The following is a 10,576-nucleotide window of genomic DNA, read 5'->3' as shown; positions in this document are numbered from 1 at the left end:
TGAACAAAGAAAAGAGAAAGAGATCCATCTTGATCGTGCACTGTGTTGATTCTAAAGTTCACATTGGTATCAGTCGCTTACACTCGTGTAGATCGAGATTGGTAAAGTTGGATTCGTCTGTGAATCGAAAGAAATCAAAGGAAAAGAAAGAATACGATGCAAATCGAAAAGAACAGAAAGAATCGATGGCAAATCGAGTTCAACAGTGAAACCCTAACCCTAACTCTAGGGGAAAGGGGACGCCGGACTTACTGGGTCTATGCGTCACCCATGGCCGCCCTCGTGCGGGACAGACCCGCGCAGCCCGTTTCGTCGGGGCGCGGCACAGGATGCTCCGCCGCTCGCCGCCGGGACGCCGGGGCGCACGCGCGCGGGCTCGAAAGCGAGGCGCCATCCATGGCGAGCTCGACGGCGGCGCGCACACCCACCGGCGAGCGCGCGCGCCGGCGAGCAAGCCGCGGTGGTGCCGCCCTGCCCACTCCGCCGGGCCACCATCGCCAGCGGCCGTCGCCTCCGTTTCGTGGACAGAGAAGACAGAGAGGGAGAATGAGCCTAGGGTTTGCGGGCGACGCGGCATCGCCGAGTTTTGTTCCCGCGAAAAGAGCGCTCGGCCGTCCGATCTTGATCGTCGGCGACGGACGGCTGGGAACGGCGGCCGGCGAACGGGCCAGTTTTGGCCCAAGAGGGGCGTGGCGCCGGGCCGGTTTGGCAGCCTGGCCATTGGCTGTTGGGCCGAGGGCCCGAGCGTCGCGCGCGTCGAGCGGGCTGGGCCGATTTCGTGACTGGGCTGCTTCAACAGTGAAAGCTTTAAATTGTTTTTTCTATTTTCCAGAAGCATTTTAATAGCAGTTTTTGAACAGTTTAATTATAGTTTGATCTCTATTCAATTTTGCACCAATGTGTTTATTGTTTAGAGATAAAAGTTTATATTTTTGCTTCTGGAAATAGAAATTCCTACTTGTTTCTGCTGCTAAGATTATATAGTTGCTTTTATACTTTAATTCGAACCAACGAGACAATTAAAGTTTAAGAGCATGGTTAAAAGCTTATTTTAAGGATTATGGTATTGTTAATTACAATACTGTAATTTCACAGTTTTTGTGCATTTATTTCTATTTCTACCCAACGGTGATATAGATTTAATTGCATAAACAGTTGTATGTTCTATTTTTGACCAACGTTGGAATTATTACAAACAATTGTTGTTATTATGTTCTCACTATTTTTTGAAATTTTCAGCGGGGATGAACTTGATGGGATTCATCAGTCACATCCCGACTCTAAAAGGAGACAACTATGGCGAATGGATCAAGAAGGTTGATCTTGCTTTCGTCTGTGGAGAGGTGGATGAGATGATCACCACTCCAAAGCCCACTGAGCCACCGGCTCCAGTGAGAGGGCAATCTGACACTGATGCTGAGTGGCAGGAAAAGCAAAGGGACTATGCTCCCATAAAGATGGCTTATGATCTCCAAAAAATAAAGTGGAATAATGCCAACAAGAAATGTGTGGCAGTGATAAAGAACACAATTGATCCTAACATTTTGGGTTCAATTGGAGAGTGTGATTCAGCTGCAGAGTACCTTGAAAAGATAAAGAACCAGTTTACTAGTTCTTCAAAGACATATGCCATACAGATCATAGAGCAGTTGGTCACAAAGAGGTACTATGGCAATGCCGGTACTATAAGAGATCATATCATGGGGATGTGCGCCTTGAACTCCAAGCTCAAACCAATGAACTTGGATCTCAAGGAAGAGTTTATGGTGCACCTGGTGTTCGCTTCTCTGCCAAAAGAGTTTGCAACATTCGTTGTAAACTATAACTCATAGCCAGAGAAGTGGAACATGGAAAAGGCTATTGTCTTGTGTGCACAAGAGGAAGATAGACTCAATAAACAGAATGGTGGGTCTGTCAATTTTGTGCATAATAACAAGAAAAGGCCTTTCCATGCTGCTTCTTCCTCTAAAGCTAAAGACAAAGCCCCTATGCCACAGAAGTATCAGCAACAGCGTCAGCAACAGCGCACTCCAGCACAAGATAAGTGCTTCCACTGCTTTGACAAGGGGCATCGTAAAGCAGATTGTCCCGCTTACTTAAAGATGATAATGGCAAAGAATGGTGAGAATGTAATTTCATTTGTTAATGAATCCCTGTATTTAAAGTTTTCTAAATCTACTTGGTGGATTGATTCTGGTGCAACTGTGCATGTTGCAAATTCTTTACAGGGATTCCGTTCGACAAGGACTACGCAAAGAAGCGAAAGACACATTAAAGTCACGAACGGAGTACAAGCAGATGTTGAAGCTGTTGGCGATGTCTCCATCGAGCTAGTTAATGGTTTCATGCTTGTATTAAAAGATGTTTTATTTGTTCCTTCGCTTCAAAGAAACTTGATAAGTGTATCACGTTTAGACACAAATGGTTTTGGTTGTCATTTTGCGAATGGCAAATGTGAACTATGGTTTGATAATAATTGTATTGGTGATGCTGTCTTTTACAATGATCTTTATTTATTATCTATGCGTGATAAAGTGCATTATGTATATAATGTGAATGTGAATGAATCCTTGTCAGAGAAAGAAACAAAGAAAAGAAAGAGAACTCAAGATACTTCATCGAAATTATGGCACTGTCGTTTAGGCCATATTTCGAGGGAGAGAATTGAAAGATTAGTGAAGAGTGAAATTCTTCCACAGTTAGAGTTCTCTGATCTTGAACAATGCATCGAATGCATTAAAGGAAAATTTGTAAAGCAAATTAAAAAGGGTGCCAAACGAAGTGCAGGAACGTTAGAAATAATTCACACTGATATATGTGGACCGTTTCCTGTGAAAAGTGTGGATGGCTATGATTCGTTCATAACATTCACAGACGATTACTCCCGCTATGATTACATTTATCCAATTAAAGAAAGATCTGAAGCATTGGATAAATTTAAAATATTCAAAGCTGAGGTTGAAAATCAGCTTGACAAAAGAATTAAAATAGTAAGATCAGACCGTGGAGGGGAGTACTACGGTCGACATACCCCTTATGGACAAGTTCCTGGACCTTTTGCAAGGTTTTTACAGGAAAATGGTATAGTTGCCCAATACTCTACACCGGGGGAGCCTCAACAAAATGGAGTAGCTGAAAGGCGCAACCGTACACTAATGGATATGGTGCGCAGTATGATGAGTTATTCCTCATTGCCATTGAGTCTGTGGATGGAGGCATTGAAAACCGCCATCCATATTCTCAACAGAGTGCCAAGCAAATCGGTGCCCAAAACGCCGTATGAGCTATGGACAGGAAGAGAACCCTCACTGACTCACCTACGGGTCTGGGGGTAGCCCAGCTGAGGCTAAAGTGTTTAATCCAAATATTGGAAAACTGGATCCCAAAACTGTAAGCTGCCACTTCATAGGCTATCTTGAAAAGTCGAAAGGTTTTCGTTTCTACTGCCCAGACAGACATACAAAGTTTGTAGAAACGAGACATGCTGTCTTTCTAGAAAGTGAAATGATCAGGGGGAGCATGGTACCTAGAGAAATTGACCTTGAGGAGAAGCGGGTGTATGTGCCTACTCCTATGATTCAAGAGCCATTTTTCTCACTACTTGTTGATGCTGCACCAAAAGTTCCTGAAATAGTGACGTCAGTACCTTCTTCGGTTGTTGCTGCGCCAACTATTCCAGTTATTACGGTGTCAACACCTGTCGCAACTCCACCCATACCAACTGTGAGCGAAGGTTTGGAACCTGTCATCCAGGAACCGCCTGAACCCGCGGTTGGACATGAGGAGGAGGTGCTACAGCCCCCTATGAAAAATATGCCAGAAGTTGAGGCACAAAATGTGCCACAAGCAGTGGCCCTTAGAAGGTCACAAAGAGAAAGAAGGTCGGCTATTTCTAGCGACTATGAAGTTTATAATACAGAAGAGGTTCATATGGAGGGTGATCCCATTTCATATGAAGAAGCCATGAGAAGTATTCACTCATCTAAATGGCTGGAAGCTATGAAGGATGAGATGAAATCAATGAGTTCCAATGGTGTTTGGGACTTAGAGGAAATTCCTAAAGGAGCCAAAACAGTAGGCTGTAAATGGGTTTACAAGATAAAACATGACTCCAAAGGGAATGTAGAAAGATTCAAAGCACGACTCGTGGCAAAAGGCTTCACGCAAAGAGAAGGGATAGACTATAACGAAACTTTTTCTCCGGTTTCGTGTAAAGATTCCTTCAGAATTATAATGGCATTGGTGGCACATTATGACTTAGAGTTACATCAGATGGATGTAAAGACGGCATTCCTTAACGGGGATTTGTATGAAAATGTTTACATGGCACAACCAAAAGGTTTTGTCATGAAAGGAAAAGAACATATGGGGTGTCGCTTAAAGAAATCCATTTATGGATTAAAGCAAGCCTCTAGGCAGTGGTATTTAAAGTTTGATGAAACCATAAGAAAATTTGGGTTTAAAGAAAATGAGGAGGACAATTGCATTTATGCAAAGTTCAGAAGTGGAAAATTTATTTTCCTGATCCTATATGTGGATGACATTCTACTTGCTAGTAGTGATGTTGGTCTGCTACTGGAGACAAAGAAATTTTTGTCCTCAAACTTTGATATGAAAGATCTTGGTGAAGCTTCATTTGTTTTGGGAATTGAAATTCACCGAGATAGAACAAAGGGGGTATTAGGACTGTCACAAAAGGCATACTTAGAAAAGGTTCTAAAGAAATACAGTATGCATATGTGCAAGCCTTCACCTGCTCCAATAGTCAAGGGCGATAGATTTGGGAAATTTCAATGTCCCAGGAACCAGTATGAGATCGATCAAATGAAAGCGGTTCCATATGCTTCAGCTGTAGGAAGCATACAGTATGCTCAAGTTTGTACACGCCCTGACTTAGCTTTTGTTACCGGGATACTTGGCAGATATCAAAGTAATCCAGGACAGGCACACTGGATTATGGTAAAGAAATCATTACGTTATGTGCAAGGCACAAAAGGCCTCATGCTAACATACAGAAAATCCGATTCCCTAGAGATAGAAGGGTACTCAGATACGGATTTTGCGGGGGACATCGATGACCGAAAGTCCATGTCCGGTTATGTGTTCACACTCGCAGGGGGAGCTATATCGTGGAAAAGCTCCAAACAAAGCGTCACTGCATCATCGACGATGTACGCTGAATTTGTGGCACGTTATGAGGCTTCGGGGCAGGTTGAATGGTTAAAGAAATTTATACCCGGTTTAAGAGTGGTAGACAACATTCAAAGACCACTCAGAATGTACTGCGACAATGAACCAGCAGTGTTTTATGCTCACAACAATAAGTCAAGTGGTGCTGCCAAACACATTGACATAAAGTTTTATGTTGTGAAGGAGAAAATCCAGAATCACTCTATTACACTCGAGCATATAAGTACAAAGAAAATGCTTGCGGATCCGCTAACTAAAGGCTTACCACCCAATGTGTTCATGGAACACATAGCCGGCATGGGTTTAAGGGAAAGCCTGTGATTTCTGGAAAACAAAAGGGCCCAAAAGATAAAAAGTTTGTTTCAAAACAGTGATGTGTGTGGTAGCTGTTGAGTCTATCGGTCTTGGACCGTGATGATAAGGCATGCTCTATTCATTAATCTGTGATGGAACAACTAAAGGAAAAGTTTCAGGTTAAAGTATAAAGTTAAAGTACAAAGTGAGATCAAGGGGGAGAATGTTAGGTTGATCTCCTTCCTAATAGGCCCAACGGCCTATTAGGCCCTTAATCCGTGCCCTGATCGGGGGCGTCCAACCCATAATGGTTGGTGGGCCCCCGTTGCACTGCGCTATAAAAAAAGGTGGAGGCCGGCGGCACACGGTACGAGGTTCACCTGTGCGCCGCCAAAACCACCGAAAACCCTAGCCGATTTGAGGGTGCGCAGGAGCAACGGGAAGCCTCCGCCTCTGCTTCACTGGTGCTTCCTCCGCTGCAGCCGACTCCCTCCCGCCGTCGCCGCCACCGTCCTCGACACCGTCGGCCCGGCGTCGACCTCTCTGCTCCACTCGTCGCCGCCCTTGAGCGGATCTCCATCAACGAACCCGAGATGGCCGCCGGCTCGAGCTCCACTGGTGGTGCAGAAGGTCTCTCTCCCTCTCAGTGTACTCTTGTGTTCTCTACGTTCTAGATCTAGGAACATCTTGTGCTTGAACAAAGAAAAGAGAAAGAGATCCATCTTGATCGTGCACTGTGTTGATTCTAAAGTTAACATGTCCTTCTCAGCACGCGCTGCTCGTAGGGTGTTTGGGGACGCTCAGAATCGGTGCCAAGGCCCAATAGCGTGGCTTCCTGTGTTGTTCATCATGACACGACCAGCACAGAGGGCAAATTGAGGTGGCACGTCAGTGCACCATACTCTAGTGGCCGGCTTGGAGGCCCCATCAATAACTACAAGCTCTTCTCTGCCAACAGCGCCATCCATGGCAGCGACACCTTCGAACGTGCCAACATCCCGTTGGACACCATGCATGGCATCACCGACATGAAGCCCGTGTCTGCGATGCCATCACCGCCATGAAGGCCGCGACCACGGTGGCCGGACGCCACCACCACCATGAAGCCCATCTTCGCGACGATGCCATCACCAAAATGAAGGCTGCGCCCGTGACTGCTGGACGCCATCACCAACATGAAGGCCGCATCTGCGATGGCTGACCGCGCGACGACTGACTGCGCGACGACTGGACGTCATCACCTCCATGAAGGCCATGTGACGACTGGATGTCATCATCGCCAGGAAGCTTGCGCCAGGACCGCTGGGCGCCATCAATGCCATGAAGCACATATCCATGATGCCGCAGCCGGCGCGCAGTCCACAGTGATGTATAACAGAGCCAGATTGAAGCTCGTGAGCACACCAATTGAGAAGAAGCAATAAGGATGCCACGTCCCCTCCATTTTACTTGGAGTTAGTGGCACTTGTGTGTCCAAGATTATTCCCTGGCCAAGCGGAGTATGGCAAGGCTGCTGGAGTGGAGATGCAGCGCCAAGACTACGACCACGCGCTCGAGCGGAGCGAAAGAAGCTAGAAGAGCACCTCAAGAATGAGGGGCGTCATAGCCTTTCTTTTAAAAACATGCCCTTTTCTCCTCCATATCTATGTGTTTTGCAGGCTGCTGGGGATGCAGAGCTGATGTAGCGGCGGTCGGAGCCAACAACGGCGCTAGAGATCATCCGTGTTCATGTGAAGTAGAGCACCACAACAACATCGCGTTCGGCTCTGAGCCAGCCGCAGGAGGCCTCAGAGACAGCATGGGGACGACAAACTGACAGAAGGCAACATGATACTGCCGCGCCGAAGCTCGTCATATCGGCGAGACCATCCAAGCACATGCAAGGAGAGCCCAGTGAGGCGCCCAGGCAAGCATGCATTTGTACATGTGCCACTGCCACCTCTTTGGCTACACCGCCGATAGCATTCATCGGCCTCTTCATCAACAACACCTGGAGCAGCACCACCTCTTTGGCTACACCACCGACAGCATCCGGCGGCCTCTTCGTCAACAACACCTGGAGCAGCGACACCTTCCTGGCTACACCGCCGACAGAATCTGGCATCCTCTTCATCAACAACACCTGGGGCAATAGTACACCCCTAAAGCATCTATACCACCGATGGCATTCCGGGCAACATTTGTCTCTCCAGTCATCTACACCGCCAACGTCATTCTGGCGTGTCCTGCTACATCAGCATCATAGGGGAGACAATGCGCCTCATTCATCTCCACCCCCGATGGCGTTCCGGCGTGGTCTTCTTCATCGACAGCACCGAGGGCAACAGTGTGCCCCTTTGCTCATCACCGCTGATGGCGTTCCAGTGTGATCTTCTACATCAACAATACTAGGGCAGCAGTGAACCCCCTCGTTCATCTCCACCGCCGATGGCGTTCCGGCGTGGTCTTCTTCATCGGCAGCACTGAGGGCGATAGCGTGCCCCTTTGCTCATCACCGCTGTTGGAGTTCAAGCATGATCTTCTACATCAACAATACCGGGGCAGCAGTGAACCCCATCGTTCATCTCCACTGCCGACGACGTTCCGGTGTGGTCTTCTTCATAAACAGTAGTGGGGGCAGTAGTGAAACCCCCTCGTTCATCTTCACCGCCGATGGCGTTTCGGCATGGTCTTCTTCATAAATAGTACTGGGGGCAGCAATGAACCCCCTCGTTCATCTCCACTGCCGACAATGTTCCGGCGTGGCCTTCTTCATCGACATTGACACCACGAGGAGAGGCACCTCACCTCCTCGCCCGTCTCCACCGCCGACGGCTTCCTGACGCTTTCATCAACATTGACGCCACGGGGAGTGGCACCTCACCTCCTTACCTGTCTCCACCGCCGATGGCTTCCCGATGCTTTCATCAACATTGACGTCACGAGGAGCGGCGCCTCACCCCCTCGCCCGTCTCCACCGCCGACGGCTTCCCGGCGCTTGCGTCAACATTATTGACGCCACGAGGAGTGGCACCTCACCTCTTCGCCCGTCGCCACCGCCGGCGGCTTCTCGGCACTCTCATCGACGTCGACGCCGCAGGGAGAAGCACCTCACCTCCACGGTCGTCTACACCGCCGACATTTTCTCGGCACCTTCATCGACACCATAAGGAGAAGCACCTCGCCTCCTTGGTTGTCTATACCGCCAACGACATTCTGGCGTGAACTTCTACATCGACAACACTAGGGGCAACAGTGTGCCTCCTCGGCCATTTTCACCGCCAATGACATTCTGGCGTGACCTTCTGCATCGACAATGGGGGCAACATCATGCCTCCTCGGTCATCTACACCGCCAATGACGTTCTGGCATGGCCTTCTATGGTAGCACCACTGGGGGCAACATCTTGCATTCTCATCCCTATGTGGCGCCGATGATGTTCTAGCATAACTTCCAACACTGGGGGCAGCAGTACGTCTCCTCAGTCATCCACATTGTCGACGGTATTCCGACTACTACTCCTACGTGCATCCAAGTTTTGTTAGTTTTTTTTTGCATAAATCATTTTGCCTCTTAGATGATCAGTGTGCATTCACTATTGCACTACTTGGTCACCTTCTCTCTTTCAAAAATGGACCTCACGTGTCCTACAAAAAAAAAACAAATGGCTCTCTCTATGCAATGTTCAGATGCAGCGCAGGATTGGAACCGCCTCAGGACTTTGTCTGGATGTATTCAAGGTGGAGCTTACGGCCGACGCCCCTCCACACACTGTGCACGACTCATGCCAAGCATGCTCTACTGGAGCTAGTGGGGAGACGACTTGGGTTACTCCTGAGCAGCGAGGCGACCATGCTCCTCGCGCTTCTCGGTCTGGGGGCAACACTCTCCAGGGAAGACTATAGGAGAAGAGCAAGAAAAGGGCTACCTGGTGCCACACAAGTTTCATTCAGTGTGCAGCCACTTGCCATCCCTGGAAGGTGTCAACAAGGGACCAAAAGAAAATAATGCCTGCGAGGATTCACTTAGATACACATAGGTGAATGGCAGCCCTCCAAATTCCTTGAGATCGTGACAGGCTTCAAGATTCAAGCTCAAATTCAAAGGTCTCCAAAGAAGATGACCAAACACAAAATATATATAAAAAAAGTGATCCTCAAGTCCAAACGTTGAGAAGCCTCCAAAGAAGACGGCCCGACTCAAGCATCAGGCATGTCCGATCTCGGTGGAAGGCGGAAGGTTGCTGTTCACCATCCTCGGCAAAAGTAATGGCAAATTCCCTCATCCTTTATCCTATAGCCTCCAATATCAATGCAGCCATACCTATGTCTCTGTGCCAAGGGGCATGAGCGGGTTGTGGTATTACTCAATGTGAAGGAGACTCAAGCCATAGTTCCCATCACCTCCCGCAGAGTCGTGGAAGCATGATGTCCACAGTCACATATACTCAGGTGGCAAGGTTGATCTCATCATCGCTATGATCATACGGTAGCAGATGGCTCAGTCCTTTGGCAGTCCGATCCTAAGCTGCTCTTATAGCTAACACTCGGCGGGAGAGCCAACATTTTTTCCAAAATCCAACAAAAATGTGTCCCTTTCGATCCAGCTTGCATTGGATGCTTTCTTTTCTCCATGGCTAACCAGCGTGCACAAGCAACGTGTATGCTATTTTCTTAAGCATTGCAGGTTCTTTTCGCTTTGCTTTGATGGGAGCAGTGCGGCGCACCAGTGCGGGATGGCGCCAAGCTGTGAAACCCTTCAATTCGGTCGGCTGGCACCACAACAGCAAGGTGGTCGCGACTGGATTGATAAAGACATCTCCACCAAGCGGTATGGTTTCTTCATCGCAAGTTGGAGGCAAGGTGTTTTGTTGGCCAATGCCGTAGCAGCTACACGGCCCCAACACGAGCCCCTGAGCATACTTGGGAAAGCTAGCAAGAACATTCGCTAAGTATCCTCCCAATGTGCATCTTTAGTTTATTTTATTTCTATCATCTCTCTCGATCTTCCTGTCTCTCTCCTACGTGCTAATATCTATAGGAGATTCGAGGCAATATGGCAATGACCGAGGCAGGCGTGGACCTCCATGAGAGGTCAAACCATCGCTTGTATA

The 10,576-nt window shown here is 48.1% G+C and overlaps 1 long non-coding RNA gene across 1 annotated transcript; it reads left to right on the top strand.

Annotated features, from left to right (window-relative positions):
- Positions 1-1,891: 1,891 nt before the first annotated feature.
- Positions 1,892-2,524, top strand: LOC120646317. Its single transcript, XR_005664379.1, has 2 exons — positions 1,892-2,121; positions 2,229-2,524. It is a non-coding gene; the product is annotated as an uncharacterized LOC120646317 (long non-coding RNA).
- The last annotated feature ends 8,052 nt before the right edge of the window (positions 2,525-10,576 follow it).

The sequence above is a fragment of the Panicum virgatum genome, chromosome 8K, assembly GCF_016808335.1.
Source record: "Panicum virgatum strain AP13 chromosome 8K, P.virgatum_v5, whole genome shotgun sequence".
NCBI classification, from domain to species: Eukaryota; Viridiplantae; Streptophyta; class Magnoliopsida; order Poales; family Poaceae; genus Panicum; species Panicum virgatum.
The sequence above is the reverse complement of the archived record's forward strand: the minus strand, read 5'-3'. Positions and strand labels throughout refer to the sequence as shown.